This window comes from Cynara cardunculus, assembly GCF_001531365.2.
Source record: "Cynara cardunculus var. scolymus isolate 2C chromosome LG 10, CcrdV1, whole genome shotgun sequence".
Classification (NCBI taxonomy): domain Eukaryota; kingdom Viridiplantae; phylum Streptophyta; class Magnoliopsida; order Asterales; family Asteraceae; genus Cynara; species Cynara cardunculus.
This window is the reverse complement of record NC_037537.1, coordinates 9950207-9967721: the sequence shown is the minus strand read 5'-3', so window position 1 is coordinate 9967721 and position 17515 is coordinate 9950207. Positions and strand designations below refer to the sequence as shown.

The following is a 17515-nucleotide window of genomic DNA, read 5'->3' as shown; positions in this document are numbered from 1 at the left end:
AAACGGTTACTTGCTTGTATAAATAGCAGCGTAGGCCTTTGTATTTTGTGTGCTTCTAGATTTGTAATCGTCGATATTTTCAATCTATTGAAAATCATTTGAAGCAATTCTCCTTGTGTTCATCATCTGTTCTTCATTGTGTTCTTACTGTTTCTACCTGTTTGATTGATATTGTTTCCGCTGCTCTACTACTGTCTAACCGATCATTCAAGTAAGTTCTAGTACCAAGAATCTGAGTTATTCGATCCTAACAGTCAAGATAAAGGGCTTTTCGAAATAGTATCTCATCGGGATCAGAGACATTTATTGACTGTGAAAAGAATGGTGGTTGTAATCTTATAGATGGAATACGATGTTCGTTATCAAAATGATGAGAATCATGATGTTCTGCAGTTTCCATTTTAACCTGTAAAAGTTAAAAATATTAGATCCACAATAAAAAAAATTCCAAAAATTAAAAAATATCTCTCAACACTCAAATTTACCAATACTTGGCCAAAAATTAAGAAAATCGCTCAAAGTTCAAGAAAAACTCTCAACACTTAATTCACAAACATCTCACAACTAAATTTTTTGAGAAAATCACTCAAGCTTATGTTTCTTACTTCTATATCGCTCAACACATAACACTCAAAATGTATATCTTACAAACACAAAGAATATCTCATACAAGATATCGCTCAACACAAACATCTCTCAAAAACACACAGACAAAATTTCAGATTCAAAAGAAAAACTCCCAAAGGAATATCTCTCAAAATGTGTCTATTACCATGAATATCTCTCACAAATCACTCTAAATGAAATACGTTCAACTCAGATCTAAATAAAATCAAATTAAAACAAAATTAAAAACTAAATCGTAACACACAAACACAAAATTCAAAAAAAAAAACTTGAATAAAAAAACATAGTATACGAACAGTTTCTTCAAAAATACAAAGAACACACATAGTTACACATAGTCAAACATACAATCTTACTAGATTAAAAAATAAACAAAGTGAAAATTGATTAAACAATATGGGATTCACATTTTGTATCAGAACAAATTGCAGCAATTTTGATTAAGAAATTGCACGGAAATCGAGAAACTTTGCACAGAATTTTGGAAATCTGCACATTTTCGGACTATTTTCTTTATGTGTTCTTCAGTGTTCTTGATGATTTTTGAGCATATTCTTCTATTTCTCATCAAAAATCATGTGATTGTTGTATGATTGTTGTTGTTTGATCTTGAATTTATTGTTAATCTTGAGTGACACTACAACAAAAAGGGTTTTATAAAACACTTTTTTGAGATACTTTTCAAGACCCGTCCTTTAAAAGGGCTAATACCACACATTATTTTATAAGTCCTATTTGATTTAATTTAATAGAACTCTTACTTTTGATGTCTTATTAAACTCTCTTAGCGTCCTATCATGTAAGTATAATACGACACTTTTCAATGTCATATTATTTTAGAGCCTAACAGGACACTTCTTAAGTGTCATTATTTTAAAAGGCTAATAGGACATTTCAAAGTGTCATATTATTTTAGAAATTAATAAGACATTTTAAGGTGTAATGTTATTTTTAAAAGTTAATAGAACATATTTGATTGTTATATTAGTGTTTAAAAGCTAATATAACACTTTTTAAGTATCGTATTAAAATCTATACTATATTATAAAACATTTGACAAAAACTCTTACAAACTACTTTTTATGCGTAAAATATTGTTTATTAATGCATATTACTTTAAAACTCAAGATTGCAAGTAGATTGTGCATAAGTACAACTTATTAAAGCTCCATATCTGAATTCGTGTAACTAATTGCAGATAAACATAATCAAATACADGATAAACATCTYATTTTAAWTATAAAAAATCTAAAATATAATTAGGATAATCATTGAGTTCTAACAGAATACTTAATTATTATCTTTATAAAATGTTAATCATTAAACCAAAAATAAATTATTTTGTTATTAAACATAAATTAAATTATAATAAAAAAATAAATTAAAGAAATTACATAAAAAATTGAGAACCTTTAAATAGTTGATTTAATATTAACATTGATATATTTTTTTCCAAATTTTTATGATATCTTCAAATTTATATTTTATTCAAAAATAAAATAATTATTGTTTTCTTAAAACACATAAAATCGTATTATAATATCGACATAGACAAATTATAAAATAGAACATTAAAATTGAAATGTATTTTGTTACATTACATAAGTACTCTTCTAGTTTAAAATAATATAAATGACATTTTATATTTAGAACAATTTTTAACATCAAATGTAGGCCCAAACATAAAAAAGGTGTTAATATATAAGTCTAAGCCCTGTTATCATATCAGCCCATTTATTTGAACCCAAATCACCTTTCCTGCTTTTACCACTTGATCACTCCCCCGATGGGGTTCTTTTTACCCTTCCCTACTTCGCTATCGATCACCCGGGAGTATTCAGCGGAAGCTACGATCGGTACTTCCCTAGACCTACTTACAAAGCTACGATCGGTACTTCCCTAGACCTACTTACGAAGCTACGATCGATAATCTTGAAGGAAGTTCTCACTACTTGATCGACTCCTCCCTCTCCCTCACTGTTTGCGATCGGCTCTACCCTAAGAATCTCAAAGCATCAGACGACGATCCTTCTGCTTACAGGTAACATTTTTATTGATTACAATTGATTTAAGTTTAATATCTTAATCGTAACAACTTCGATACGAATTTTGATTTCTTTCTACCACACCGCTTTCGTGTGATTATGTAGTTTGTAAGGAGAATTTCGTACCTAGATTTTCTGCTATTCGTTCTTCCATTTCTGTTTGCCGTCTTTTCTGCTCTATCTCTTCAACTCAAGTTAGAGTCATAAATTTTAATTTGCAATAGGTTTCTCTACATAGCTGCACGTATGTGTGTGATTAAAGTGGTTTGAACCATATATACCTGACCACTAAATGAAAATTACTTGAAAAAGAAAAGGATAAGCTGATAGGTTTCTCCTTGTCTTCAAACCCTCTCTCTCTATCTGGCACACAGAAAACAAGCCTTCGTCCTCTTGATCAGCTATTATTGCATCTTTTAATCGATTCTCTCCAATCAATTTCAAGTTCTTGAAAGAGCAATTGATCTCTTGATATGGAGGGTGTTGAATCAAAAATAACTCCTGAAAATTCTACATGCCTTGCAAAAAATATTGAAGGGTTCCTGAAAAGCCCAAATCATACAAATCTGAATCAAATCTTCAAGAATTAAGAACAAGATGAAGATTAGATAGAAATGATCACCAAATCTTTCTTTGTATTTCTTGAGAGAGAATTACAGCACTAATCAGATTGATTACAGAAAGTTAAAGACAATTACAAGATTAATGACTATTTATACTAAGGAAAGCATTAAACCTAACTATTACAAAGCATATTAAAATGGAGAACCTGAATACAATCTTTAACGCACATACTTGAACCCAACATTCTCCCCCTTTGGATTCAAGTTCGAACTCTCGTAAATCTTGTCTTTCTGAGTCCGAGAATTGTTTCCAGCCTCCTTAGAGCATTTCGATATTGTATTTTCTCCTCAAGTAGATTCAGGGCATTGATCAACAAATATCTATTTTTTGAGCTCATTTTCTCTGACTCTGCAGCTTTATCATTATTAACTCTTCTTGAATCCAGCGCCCGTCTCACCATTCGAATAGTCCCATCAGAGAATTTGTTCAACTCACTAAACCTCATAAACTTCTTTACTCGACCCTCAGCATCGTATATTACCCCAAACTCCGGTTGTTCAAGAATCGTATAAAGCGGATAAGCTTCAATGTCTTCCAGCTCTTGATTAGGTCTCTTCAAATTAATAATTCTCTGATTATCTTCAAGTCCCATTTGGACATCAATAACCATAACAACTTTAACGTGACTGCGCATAAACCTTTTTATTGCGCTAAGGGCAACAAGAGCTCCATCTTTTCTGTTTGTCATGTTTCGGATTTCATGGTACATATACTCCAGGTCTTCTAAATATAAGTTTGAGAAGTCAGGTTCACTAAATCTCCAGACCTTACCATCTTGTCGTTTCACCGTGAATACCGGATACCAGACTCTGAGAAGTCTTTGCGCATCAATTTGTTTAATTGACACACCTTGATGTTTGGTTCTTACTTCACTGATAGGGAGACGCTTGGCTTTAAGGAAGTGCTTGTACTCCAAACGATATTATTTGGTTTCCCTATCACCACTTAGAGCTCTACGATGTCGGAGGAAGATCCCAAAATAGATGTCTTCAAGATAAGGCTCTCGGATTCTAGCCATGTCATATCCTGGAACATTGGCATGAATTTTAAAAGGCAAATAATTCTTCGTAAAAATCTCGGTCGGATCAAATGACTTTCTGGGAGTATCGGATGCACCGACTTCAACTGCAGTGGATGGTTCCGGCAATGTCTGACGATCACCTTGAAATGGGAATACTGGGTCTTCATCATTGATATCAGCTTCAAAGTCAAAGTATAACCCAGATGACTCGTCAATATTCTCAATATCTTCTCCGATATCTTGTTCTCCACCCAGTACAGAAGCAAAAACGTCATTAAACCCGACATTGGCCGACAAGTCCAGTAGCAACCTTGTTACTATCGTGGAGTCCGCCGGCTTCTCAACCATTGGCTCAATCGCTGGACTTGTCTCCAACTCTTCATCATCTTCTACAACTATTGCCTCAATGATTCTTTCCCTTGTAGATTTCGGGGCAAAGCCTTCAACATTAACGTCTTGAGTAGCTGGCTCTCTTTCAACACTTAGAGCTTGAGTAGACGACTCAGCCACCCTTTCAGAAAGGGTATTAATTGAGCTTTTAAGAACTTGGGTGTTTGATGTGATTAACTTACTAACGTTGGTGAAGCTAGAAGCAACCACATCCTGAAAGGCCAAAAACTCTGAGGCTCGAACAGGGTGGTTTTCATCAATTTGTTGTCACAGGAGCCCAACCAAATCTGCATCTTTTGCATCGGGATTTTGGGATGCCATCAATTTAGCATATAGCAGGGATTTAAGTTCGTCCACCGATTGCTCTTGTACTGTCGGAGGCTCAGGTATAGGCAGTAGTGATGGCGCAGATGGTTGTTCTACTTCGACTTTCTCCTTCCCTTTCAACAATCTTTTCAAACTTCCAATTTGAGCATCCATATTGTCTTGAACAGCCTTTAGGACGCCGTCCATATATTCCTTTGACACAAAGTCTAGTAAACTATCTCGTGGATCACTTAGATTACCAGTTGAGACAAAAGTTGAGTAAACTATTGTGCCAACGTTCAGTGTTGGCATAGTGATAGCACTGGTAGGACTTCCGACCGGTCCTTGTGGGAGGTCAATTGACACCACTCTGGTCGTTCCGGCTAGTTCACGAAGAACTGCAATTGGAGCAACAGATGCTCGAGACTCTTGTGTACCTATGTGTATCGACTCTAGACTCGAGGTGCACAAAATCGAAGTCGTAGGCTAGGGTAGCGGCCTACTTATTTCAATATCTACATTCTCCAAGTGAGAAGTAAATAGCATATGTGCTAAGTCCCCGTGTTGAAATGAAACAGTTGGTTGTTGAGAACCAGTTGAGTGGTCAGGTTGGGTGTGCAAATGCATAGCTGGGCTAGCTATGTCTTCTTCAATACCAACATTCAACGAATGAATGTCGATAGCAGATGTGGGTGCCCGGCTATGTGTATCCTCTAGGAAAGGATCTTGATCTTGATTTTGTGTTCCACTCACACACTCACCGTATTCTTCTACTTCCCGTTCACTCAACCTCTCAGCATTTTCTACTTCAACTCCCTCATCTCCTCCTTCTACTTGAATATCAGACATGTCTTCCAACATTCGATCATAATCATCAGGTCTGGCTCCAAAGTCATCAACATTAAAGGATAGAGAATGCAGACTTGGACAAGTCTATGGAGCGTCAAACTCTAGAAAGATCTAATCTATATTATCAACCAATGCTCCTATTTGAATATTCTATGAAGGAATTGTTTGAGCATGGTTGTCAACATCATCATCATCATTGTCATTGTCATCATTCTCACCCAGAGCTGCCTGATTGTCGGATATTGTATTTTCCGAACTTGATGAAGTTGAGGAAGTACTATCAAATGAAGTATTGTGCTGATCAGAGGCTCCCCGCTCCTGTTCACCCCTCTCAATTATATTTTCCCTCATCACACTGCCCTGTTCAGGTAACCCGTGTTCCTGAACTCTCTCACATACAGCTAAACCCTCTCTCTCAACTGAGGCATGGGGTGATCCCGGGGTAAGTTCAACCGGTTCTGGCTGAACTATAGGATCTATAACTCTCCTATAATCTATAACACATTGAGCCCTCTGATCAGCGAAAACAAATAGCTCTGATGGAATCTCCATGATTGAATCCAAATCTTCAACCTCGGTATGTTGCCGAATTCTTGTCATGACGAACGTTGGCCCCATTTCACTATTAACTTTGGCCGGGATATCTTCATTTGAGTTCATCATTGCTTTTATGAACAATTGCAGAAACCTTTGAAAAGGAAAAAACTTTCTGGCTTTGGATGGAAATCTCTTTGCATTAACGAGCTCAACCAATTCATTCCATATGACGAGGGCATAATCATAGTTGCGTGAAAAGACTATCCAATGAAAGAACTTCAGGAATGAACTGCTGCACATGTCGATTCCCGTAGTTTTGGAAGTCAGGCATCTGTTCAGGATTGAAAATAGCAGATGCCAGATCGACGGTAGGAAACGCCGTTTGAATTGAGACGGGTTAGTYAACTCTTGCGAGTATCCTAACCGTTTGATGTCACGGCAGAGTTGGTCGTCTGTAACAAATGTCTCAAAACCTGTAGAGCCTGGTCCAGGAAGACGTAGAATTCTTCTCACTCTTTTTAAAGTCAATCGACTGACATATTCATCTACGACTCCTTTGAAATAGTAAGTGTCACCGTCTTTGGCCAGTGTTAGGGTATTCCAAAACTGTTGTAGATACACCATAGGAACTGGTGTGTGAGCAGAAAGAGAGTAGGCAATTGGGTGTCCGCGTAAGATTTCGGGTATTATATAGTATTCGGCGGGCATATCGAAACTGAAAGAATGGTTGTTAGGGTTTATATCAAGGTATTGGCATTGTGGAAATAGAGTTTCTGCGGGTATTGGTTGGTTAAGAGGCTGAGGAGGGTTAGGGATATTGTCAGATCTGACAGAGGGAATGTGGGATTCCTCGTCAGATTGATGTTGAATATCCTCCATTTACCTGTAAAATTTATAAAAAGTTAGATTTCGAATTAATTGAACAACACTAAAATCAAAAAAAAAAATAAGAAATTGAAAACATAAAAAAATTTCTAAAAAAAATTAACTAAAAAAAATTCTAAACAACAAAAAAAATCTTTAAAAAAAATACTAAAAATAACAAAAAGAAATTTAAAAAAATTACCTAAAAAATTTAAACAAAAAACAAAAGAAAAAAAATTACTAAAAAATCTAAAAAAAAATATTAACCGGATTTGATATCCGGCCAACACAAAAAAGTTAAAAAAAATCTAAGTCACAACCTTAACCGGATAATATCAACCGGATTAAGGTTGATCGGAGTAAACTCCGGTCACCTTCTCCGGTGAGAAATCCGGTCAAAACACAGTTTAAAAAAAAAAAAACTAATACGAATCAACAAATCCTAAACTAATCTAAAACAAAACAGATAAAACCAACGATTAACAACTAAAACTCTTTTATTAGAATCCATTTAATATGATTTGATTCTTTTTAGTTTTAATCGATTTACAGTCCAAAGTGTTCATACGATTTATATTCAAATTAAAGAGATGTTTAACAGTTATCAGTCCAAAATATCGTCATTATCCAAGGAAATTAAGAATCGAAGGAATGATTCAAGTTCAAGTTAATCAAATATAAACCTTTTGAAGAGAATAGGGAATAAACAGATTGGATCTAGTTCAAAATGAAGATCTTGAGCGATTTGCTAGCCGGAGATGATAATGAATAGTGACAATCGATTTGAGGTAAAAGTAAAAAGTGAAGTGTAAAAATCAATCAAGTATTTATAGTCAAAGTCAAAAACCGTTCAGATTCTAAATCGCTCAAGGCTTATCTGGATTAGGATAAATCGGACAAGAGGTGTCCGATTTTGAGAATAAGAAACAACTAAGTGATAATCCGGACATTAAATCGCTCAAGGCATAGGCGATTTAGAAGAACACCGGTCAAGACTCATCTGGTTTAAGAATAAACCGCTCAAGAGTAATCGATTTAGAAATAAATCGCACAAAGAAGGAACTAAATCGCTCAAGAAAGAATTAAATCGCTCAACAAATATATGATTTAAGGACTTGAAAAGCACGAATGAGATAAGCGATTTAGGAATCCGCTCAAGTCAACCAAGCGATTTAGAAATCCGCTCAATCCCTTGTAAACATATCTAACCTTATCCAAATAAGAGTTTATCATATAGCCTTTTGTCCGGATTAGTCTAAATCGGACACTACGTTGTCTGGGTTTGTAATAAATCGGACAAGTGTTGTCCGGATTAGTCTAAATCGGCCAAACGCTTATATTTTTAAACTCTACATCTTTCAAAATTTAGATAATGTTTTAAAAACCTGTATGAAAAATTTAAACTGTTAGTCCAAAACAGATAAAATCACTCCCCCTTAAATTATGATCAGATAAACAAAAACAAATAAAAAAATCCACACTCCCCCTCAAATATAGATTCCCACGATCAAGAAATTTAAAATCAGATAGAAAAAATTAAAATACTGACTTGTATTAAAAAATACATATATTTGACCAAATGAATTTGAATTAAATACAATTCAATAAATTGAACTGTTTTTAATAAAAAATCAAATTTTCAAATTAAGCATGTCTAACTTAGATACAAGAAAGCTAAAGCGTTTTTCATCTAAAGCGTTCTTAAATAAGTCAGCTAGTTAAAATTTTGTATTTACAAAATACAGTTCAATGGCTCCTTTTTCTACATGATCTTTAATAAAATGATATCGGATATCTATATGTTTGGTTTTTGTGTGTTGAACAGGATTACAAGAAATAGCTATTGTGCTTTTAGAATCACAATAAATGGAAATTTTGTTAAAATAAAACCCGTAGTCTCTGAGCTGTGTCTGCATCCATAAAACTTGAGAACAGCAGCTCGCAGCAGCTACATATTCTGCTTCGGCAGTAGATATGGATACGCAATTCTGTTTCTTTGATGCCCAGCTGACTAACTTTTCTCCCAAATATTGTAGATGTCCTGATGTACTTTTCCTGTCCAACATACAGCCTGCATAGTCTGCATCTGAGTAAGCTGTCAGTTCAAAACTAGTATCCTTGGGATACCTGAGTCCAAGATTAGCAGTCCCTTTGAGATAACGAAAAATGCGCTTAACAACACTTAAATGGGACTCCTTTGGATTAGCATGATATCTGGCACAAAGATGTGTTGAGAACATAATATCAGGTCTATAAGACGTCAAATACATTAAAGAACCTATCATACCTCGATATGTTTTCTGATCTACAGCTTTTCCAAACGGATCAACATCTATTTTCGTTCCATGAGCCATAGGTGTTTTTATAGATGAACATTTTTTCAAATTAAATTTCTTCAGAATATCAAAAATATATTTTGTTTGACAGATAAAGATATCCGAAGATAATTGTTTTACTTGAAGACCTAAAAAGAAGTTCATCTCACCCATCATGCTCATTTTAAAACGTGAAACCATTAAGGCAGAAAAGTTTTTGCAGTATTTTGGGTTCGTAGATCCAAATATTATGTCGTCTACATAAATTTGTATCAAAATAATATCAGACTTTTTCTTTTTAATGAAAAGGGTTGTGTCATTACCTTTCGAGAAGCCTGACTTTATAAGAAAATCTGATAATATGTCTACCAGGCTCTCGGGACTTGTTTAAGACAATAAAGAGCTCGATCAAGGATATAAACGTGATCCGGCTTTGACTGATCCACAAAACCCTCCAGTTGTGCAACGTAGACTTCTTCCTTGAGAAGACCATACAGAAATGTTGTTTTGACGTCCATCTGGTACACTGTGAAATTTTTGTGTGCCGCGTACGCCAAAAACATCTGTATTGCTTCGATCCTTGCTACCGGGGCGAAAGTTTCATCATAGTCAACGCCTTCTTGTTGATTGTATCCTTTAGCGACGAGTCGGGCCTTATTTCTGACCACAATACCATTTCGTCCTTTTTATTTTTGAATACCCATTTTGTACCGATAATTGTCTTGTTGTTGGAACGAGGTACCAATCTCCAGACTTTCAGTGCTTCAAACTGGTTCAATTCCTCTTGCATTGCTAGTATCCAATCCGGATCAGCTAAGGCTTCGGATACCTTAGTCGGTTCTATGTTACAAAGGTACTCATTAACTGTCGTAGACCATGTACGAATAGGTGCTGATGGATCACCAATAACTTGATGTATTGGGTGATTTCTGGTCCACTTCTTGCTATGAGGTAGGGGAATGTAGGAGCTTTGATCTAAGTTTTGATCAGTGTTAGTACTTGGGGAGTTTATCGGAACAGGTTCAGGTGAAGGTTCAATATTCGAAACTGGAATAGGTTGAATATCTGGTTGAGGTAGGATATTTTCGTCTTGTTCGACCAATACCTCTTACAATTCAGAATTTTCACCCTCTTCACGCTGAACTGGATTGTTAGGAGTTTCCATCTCTATTTCTTCATCAACCGCTTCCGTTTCTTCTTATGTTTCAGTTACTGGCACATCGGGAGATGGACCAGATAACTGTTGTTCACTCTGAATATTCCTGGACAAATCATTAGACTGATTAGATTTATTTTCAAAATATTTTTCATAAAAGTTCTCAAATAATGAATCTAAATCAGCTTTATTAGAATTAGAAGATTCAGGTTGATCAACTTTTCGCGTAGTATTATTTATCAGCCCGGGTCCTAAACTGAATTGTTCAGAAGCCACATCAATGACTTCATCAAAGGAGACGTTCACGCTCTCATTGATGATTTTGGTTCTCTTGTTGTAGACCCTATACGCAGCAGATGTCTTAGAATAGCCAACAAAGACCGCTTCATCAACTTTAGCAGCGAACTTTCCTCTGTCCTCTGTCCTCTTTGTCATTTAAAATAAAGCACCTGCAACCAAAAACTCGGAAGAATTTGATATTAGGTATTCTTTTATTTATTATCTCATACGGAGTTTTACCAAACCTTTTGTGAACGAGGGATCGGTTCTGGGTAAAATAAGCAGTCGCCACTGTTTCAGCCCATAAGAATAATGGAAGCTTTGAGCAGGTAAGTAATGTCTGCGCCGCTTCCACCAATGTTCTGTTCTTTCGCTTAATGACACCATTCTGGTGTGGTGTCCGGGCTGCCGAAAACGTATGTGTAATACCGATGGATTCGAGGAATGAGCCGAGTGTATTATTCTTGAATTCAGTTCCGTTGTTAGTTCTGATTTTCTGAATTGGTAGTTGCAGATTGTTTTGGACTATCTTCAAGAATGAGATTATTGTCTCAGCCACTTCATCCTTTGACCGCAAAAAATGAACCCATGTATATCTTGAGTAGTCGTCAACTATGACCAACACATACTTCTTTCCATTAATACTTTGGACTTGCATAGGACCGTAGAGATCCATATAGAGTAAGTGTAGAGGATGTTCGGTGTTGAACTCTGTCTTCAGCTTATGTGAAGCTTTCTTCAGTTTGCTCATTTCACATGCACCGCATACATGGTCTTTATGAAACTTTAGGTCTGGGATGCCTTCAACCAAGTTGTCACATACCAACTTGTTCAGATATTTGAAATTCAAATGCGAAAGACGCCGATGCCATAGCAAATTCTGCTTCAAGGATGCCTTGGATATCAAGCAGATGTCAGTATCTACTTGTGTGTTGGATAGGTCAATCGTGTAAAGAATTGATCTTCTTATTCCAGCAAGAAGCTCCTTACCATCAGAAGTTCGGATGCTGCACTGGTTAGCTTTAAAATAGACTTCTAAATTCTTATTACAAATTTGACCTATGCTAAACAGATTATGTCCAAGTCCTTCGACATACGACACTTTCTTAATCATTAAATTCCCAGAAATTACATCACCGTATCCAAGGATAGGTGCGTATTGATTGTTTCCAAACCTTACCGTACCTCCAAAAGATTCATCTTAGTTAGATAATAATTCTTTTCTACCAGTCATGTGCTTAGAACATCCGGAGTCTAAGAACCACACATGCCGGTTAACCTGCAAAAGTGAATCAATTGGGTTTTGGTACCCATTTTAGTTTKGGTCMTTTAAGCGCAGTTCTCGTTGGTGGTATACTGTAAGTACCGAACCAACGATCTTTAATATGAAATTTCTTAGATAAAGCAGTTAAAACAGATCGCATGAAATGATAAGGCTTAAAAGAAGTAAAAGACTTATGTAATTCGTTCAATCCACACGGAGAACAATTATTTTTACCATTTCTAATATCAAACAATTTATCAACTGAATATATTTTTTTATAGATTTATTCAATATAGAATCATTTAATACATACTTAGTAAAATTATTTTTCTTCTATCGAGTTGAAGATTTTTCTTCTTCTTTTACTCTCCAAACCTTCTTAAACTTCAACGCTTTATCTGAAACAGGAAAAATAAAATCATCAGATTTAAATGAATGATGAACTTTTTGTTTAATTTTCTTTGTAAGCTTATTCTGTTTCCTCGAATTCTTTTTGGTTTTATTCTTTTTATAATACAAATCTTCGGAAACAGATTTTTTTATTAAAATTCTTTTCAAAATCTGAAACTAAATCAGAATCCTCAGTCATATTATTTTTAACAATAAAATCTTCATGACTGGGTAATTTCTTAGAAAAATCAAACTGATCAATGTCATTATCCAAACAAACATCTGAATTCAAGATATTTGAAAATTTAATTTCTTCATTTAAAATATTTATTTCTTCTGAATAAGCTTCACTTAAAGATTTATTTCTTGTTTCAGTTGGTTTGTTTAGAAAATTATTTGATCAGTTTGCCCTCTTTTATATAAAACTTCTTCCTTAGACTTCAGTTTTTCATTTAATTAAATTATTTGTAATTCAAGCTTACTTATTTTAACCATTAGTTCTTCATTAACCAATTCTAACGATTTATATTGTTCCTTGGAATCAGATAATTCGGCTTTTAAGATATTGGATTTATCATTAAATGATTTAGATTCAGATAACAAAGATTTAGCCTAGTCCAAGTTTCCAGCATTTTCATAAATAATTTAATGTATTTTTCTTTTTACGTTATTAATTCTTTTTCAAAACTATTTGAACGCATTTTTTCTGTTTTTAATTCTTGCTGGAAAGATTGGAGTTTAAGCATCATCTTTTGCTTCTGTTTTATGCATGATTGCTCCAATACATCTTCTTCCATTTCAGCACTTTGTTCTTCTCTTTCATCTGAAGAACGGTTTTCATATCTAGCCATCAAGCAAATGTGTGCAACAGCTTCAGCTTCTTCCTCTTCATCGGTTAGGTTTAACCAGTGATCATCTTCTGTCATGAGTGCTTTCCCCGCATCTCGTTGTTTAGAGAGAAGAAATTTGTTTTTGTAGTAATCGGTATTTCGCGTTACCGGCTTTCTACAGTTTACAGCAAAATGGCCTAGCTTGCCACAGTTATAGCACTTTGTGTGGTCATCTGCTACACCTTTAACAAACTTCTTCTTCTCTTCCGACTTCTTCTCATACTTCTTCTCGAATCTCTTTTCTTCATATTTCTTCTTCTCGCCGAACTTATCTTTAAATTCGTATTTTGAGCCGGACGAGAATCTTTGATTGTTCGAGTGAGGCCATTTATGAAACTTCTTTTGGAATGCTTTAGTTAGCATCGCCATGGCATGTTTTATTTCAGACATTTCAGAGTCCAAATCTGAGTTGTTACTTTCTTCATCTGCTGATTCGCTAGATTGGCTTATTTCCTTCACTTGCTTCCCAGATCTGCTCTTTTCTTTCTTCTCAGATAAGAAAGCTAAAGGATCAACAACTTCCTTCTCTTTCTTCTTCTTGAAATCTCGGATCTCCAAAACTTCTTCCTCGTTCTGCTTTAGAGTTTCATAAACTTCATGTATRTCAMTATCAKATAATGATTTGTTGAATCTGATATGATTAGCATAAGGTTTCCACTCTGGTTGAAGATTGCTGAGGAATTTAACATTTACCTCTATAACAGTTTTAGAGATTCCGTTCTTGGTCAGCTCATTTAGCAGTCAGGTAAGCCTATCATAGACATCATCAAGGTTCTCTCCTTCTTTAGCCTTGAATTCTTCATATGCAGATATACAGTTAGTAATCTTTAACTGAGTTCCCACTTTGGAACCCATCATCATCTTTTCAATTTGAACCCACATGCTGTGACCAGATGATTTATGGCTGTCAATACTGGTATAGATATCATTGGTCATTGCTTACATCATATAAGACTTGCAAAGCACATCAACATGGGCTCTCTCTTTTTCTTGTGCAGTGTATATGAATTTCTCCTTGATGACTCTTTGGGCAGGTTTGCCTTCTTCTGGAACAGCAGGTGTCTCTTTATAGAAAACAGTAGGACCTTCCATCAAAGATTCCATAATCAGATCACCTTCTTTCATTCTCTCTATGAAATTGAGGAATCTATCCCTCTAAACAGCACAGGTGGGTTGGTGTCAATATCAATAGCCATTGTTTCTCTTGAACTCATTTTATCAGTTATATATGATATAGGATCAAATGCAGTTCAAATTTCACACAAATAAGAAATCTCAAATCGAATGTTTTCAACACTTAGTCAAAATTGCAAAATGAAATACGGACGTAAAAAGTCAACAAGTCAAGTACGATCAAGTCCGCTTAAAATCAAATAGCTCAAATAGTCATAGATTTAAATCGATCACAAATGAAAGTCAATATCCGTTCAAAAAGTCCGTTCAAGAAGTCAAAGTCAAAATACGGTCAAAAAGCTGTAAATCAAAGTCCGATCACTAAACTTGCATAAAATCAATTTAAATAAATCGCAGAGTAAATTGCACAACCAAATCGCTCAGGTTACAACCAGATTATGAATAAATCGCACAATTCACAGATTAAATCGCACAACATACAAACGATTTACCAGGCGGATTAATCCTAAATTGCTCACTAAATCGAACAAGAAGCAAACGATTTACCTTTAAATCGACCAAGACTTACTCGGGTTAACCTAAACCGCACAAAATTAATTCACAATATCACAAGTCTTAAATCGAACAAGCTATAAGCGATTTACACTTAAATCGATTAAGAGTTATCCGGACTAGTAATCAAGCAAAAACACAATTTTAACACTTTTTCACCAAAAAATGGATCAAAACTTGCAAAAATATGAGTTTTTGAAGAACACCAACAGATTTCGTAAATTCAAAATTCGATCAAAAATGGTTCAAAACTTGTTTAAAATAAAAATCGATGTGAATCAAAGTTGTTCAAAATGAAATTGCGAATTCAGTAGTGTAGATTTTATCAATTGACAATCAAAATCCATGCTGATTTAAGCCTAAAATGCGATTCTGGACCGAAGAACACGATGAACAGAGGAAGAACAACAAGAACAGATCGATTAATCTTCTATAATTCATGCAAAATCCTTGATAATTCTGTTTAATCCTTTAAACAAATTGCTGCAGTTTGCTCTGATACCAATTGAAAAGCCCAATTCATACAAATCTGAATCAAATCTTCAAGAATTAAGAACAAGATGAAGATTAGAGAGAAATGATCACCAAATCTTTCTTTGTATTTCTTGAGAGAGAATTACAGCACTAATCAGATTGATTACAGAAAGTTAATGACAATTACAAGACTAATTACTATTTATACTAAGAAAAGCATGAAACCTAACTATTACAAAGCATATTAAAATGGAGAACTTGAATACAATCTTTAACGCACATACTTGAACCTAACAGTTCCAGAAGTGTGTCGAAGAAATTCTTAAGCTAATCGAATGGGATGGAGATTTCTTTGAAATAACTGCCGAAATTTATGATCACAAGAAGTCTGAATTGACAACACAGGTAGCTGAGTTATCATGCATGTACACGGCATTGGCTGATCAACATGGTCATTTGATTGGAGAATTCAGCAAGAACTGTCCATCTAGGATCGAAAAGCAGCATCTTGATGCTTCTGATTCGAGCGCTCCTCAAGTTACTCAAATGTTTACTCCTGACCAAATGAGTAACACACATAAATTTAGGACACCAATCGATTTTGATGTACTTTTGAGCTCTGGTGGCGCTGGTTCTTATATTTCTAGAAGAGAAGGCTCAGAGTCTTCCTTCTCATTATCATCAGATTCTGATTCAGAATATTTTATGTCTACAAACAAGCTTCTAATTTCACTAGTTAATGATGATGCATCAAAGGTAAAAGAAACCACGGTCTCTAAAGCGTTGCTTAAAAAGTTCGCTAATTCAAAAGAAGAGTTGGTCAGTTTGAACACAAAGCTGAAGACTTTTGAAGATCAAAGTACTAAGCTGAAGAGCAGGATGCATGAGAATGAATCAGTTATTGAGATTGCATCAGATATGCAGTCTCAGCTGGAGTTGGCACAATATGGTATTAGAACTCAATATTCTTATCTTGAAGCTGAGAAAGCCAAAGTGGTTGAGCTACAGAAGCAAGTTGTCGACCTTAAACTTGTGATTCCTGACTCTAATTGTGAGATTGAAATAACGGGAGTGTAGTTAAAGGAATCAAGAGAGAAACTCTTAATAGCAGAGGATGAAATTTCAAAGCTAAAAAAGAAGTGTCTTTAAGTGTAGCTGATATATCAGCTCATGAGGATCAAATCGTAGAACTTAATACCTACATCAACCAGTCCATTTCCAAAAATTAACTACTGAAAAGTACCCATGAGGCCAAAGAGGATCGTTGGAATACTGATATCGAAAGGATGAAAAGAGGTTTGATGTTGAAAGAAAGATTTTTGAAAGCAAAATAAAAGCATTAGAGTTCTGTTGATCCCAGATCTACCAATAACACTAATAATCTAGTTATAAATAACCAAATTATAGTGATTTTACGAAGAAAGTTATGAAGACTCAAAAATAAAATAAGAATATTCAAGAATAGTTTTGAGCTTCAAAGGTTTTACTTTTTAAATAATGATATGAAAAACGTAAAAGAGACTTAGATTACAATAGGCCTAATCATCTATTTATACTAGTTGGCTAATACTAAGATAACTATGTATTGCTACTTTCTAGCAAATAGTCTAGCTAACAGATAAAGTTTATCTTTTACATGGATAAGCATTATTAACAAGATAAACTATAATTCCAGCTGTTGACTTGTGATCTTCAGCTGTCATTATCAATGTGATGAATTCATCCTTATCTTCAAATCTTCATTGCACGCTTGGATGAATACTTAGAAAATCTTCTAAGTGTTTGTCTGTTCGGAGCA

General features: G+C 34.8%; 1 pseudogene; it reads left to right on the top strand.

Annotated features, from left to right (window-relative positions):
* Positions 1–7122: 7122 nt before the first annotated feature.
* Positions 7123–17051, top strand: LOC112519966 (annotated as a pseudogene).
* The last annotated feature ends 464 nt before the right edge of the window (positions 17052–17515 follow it).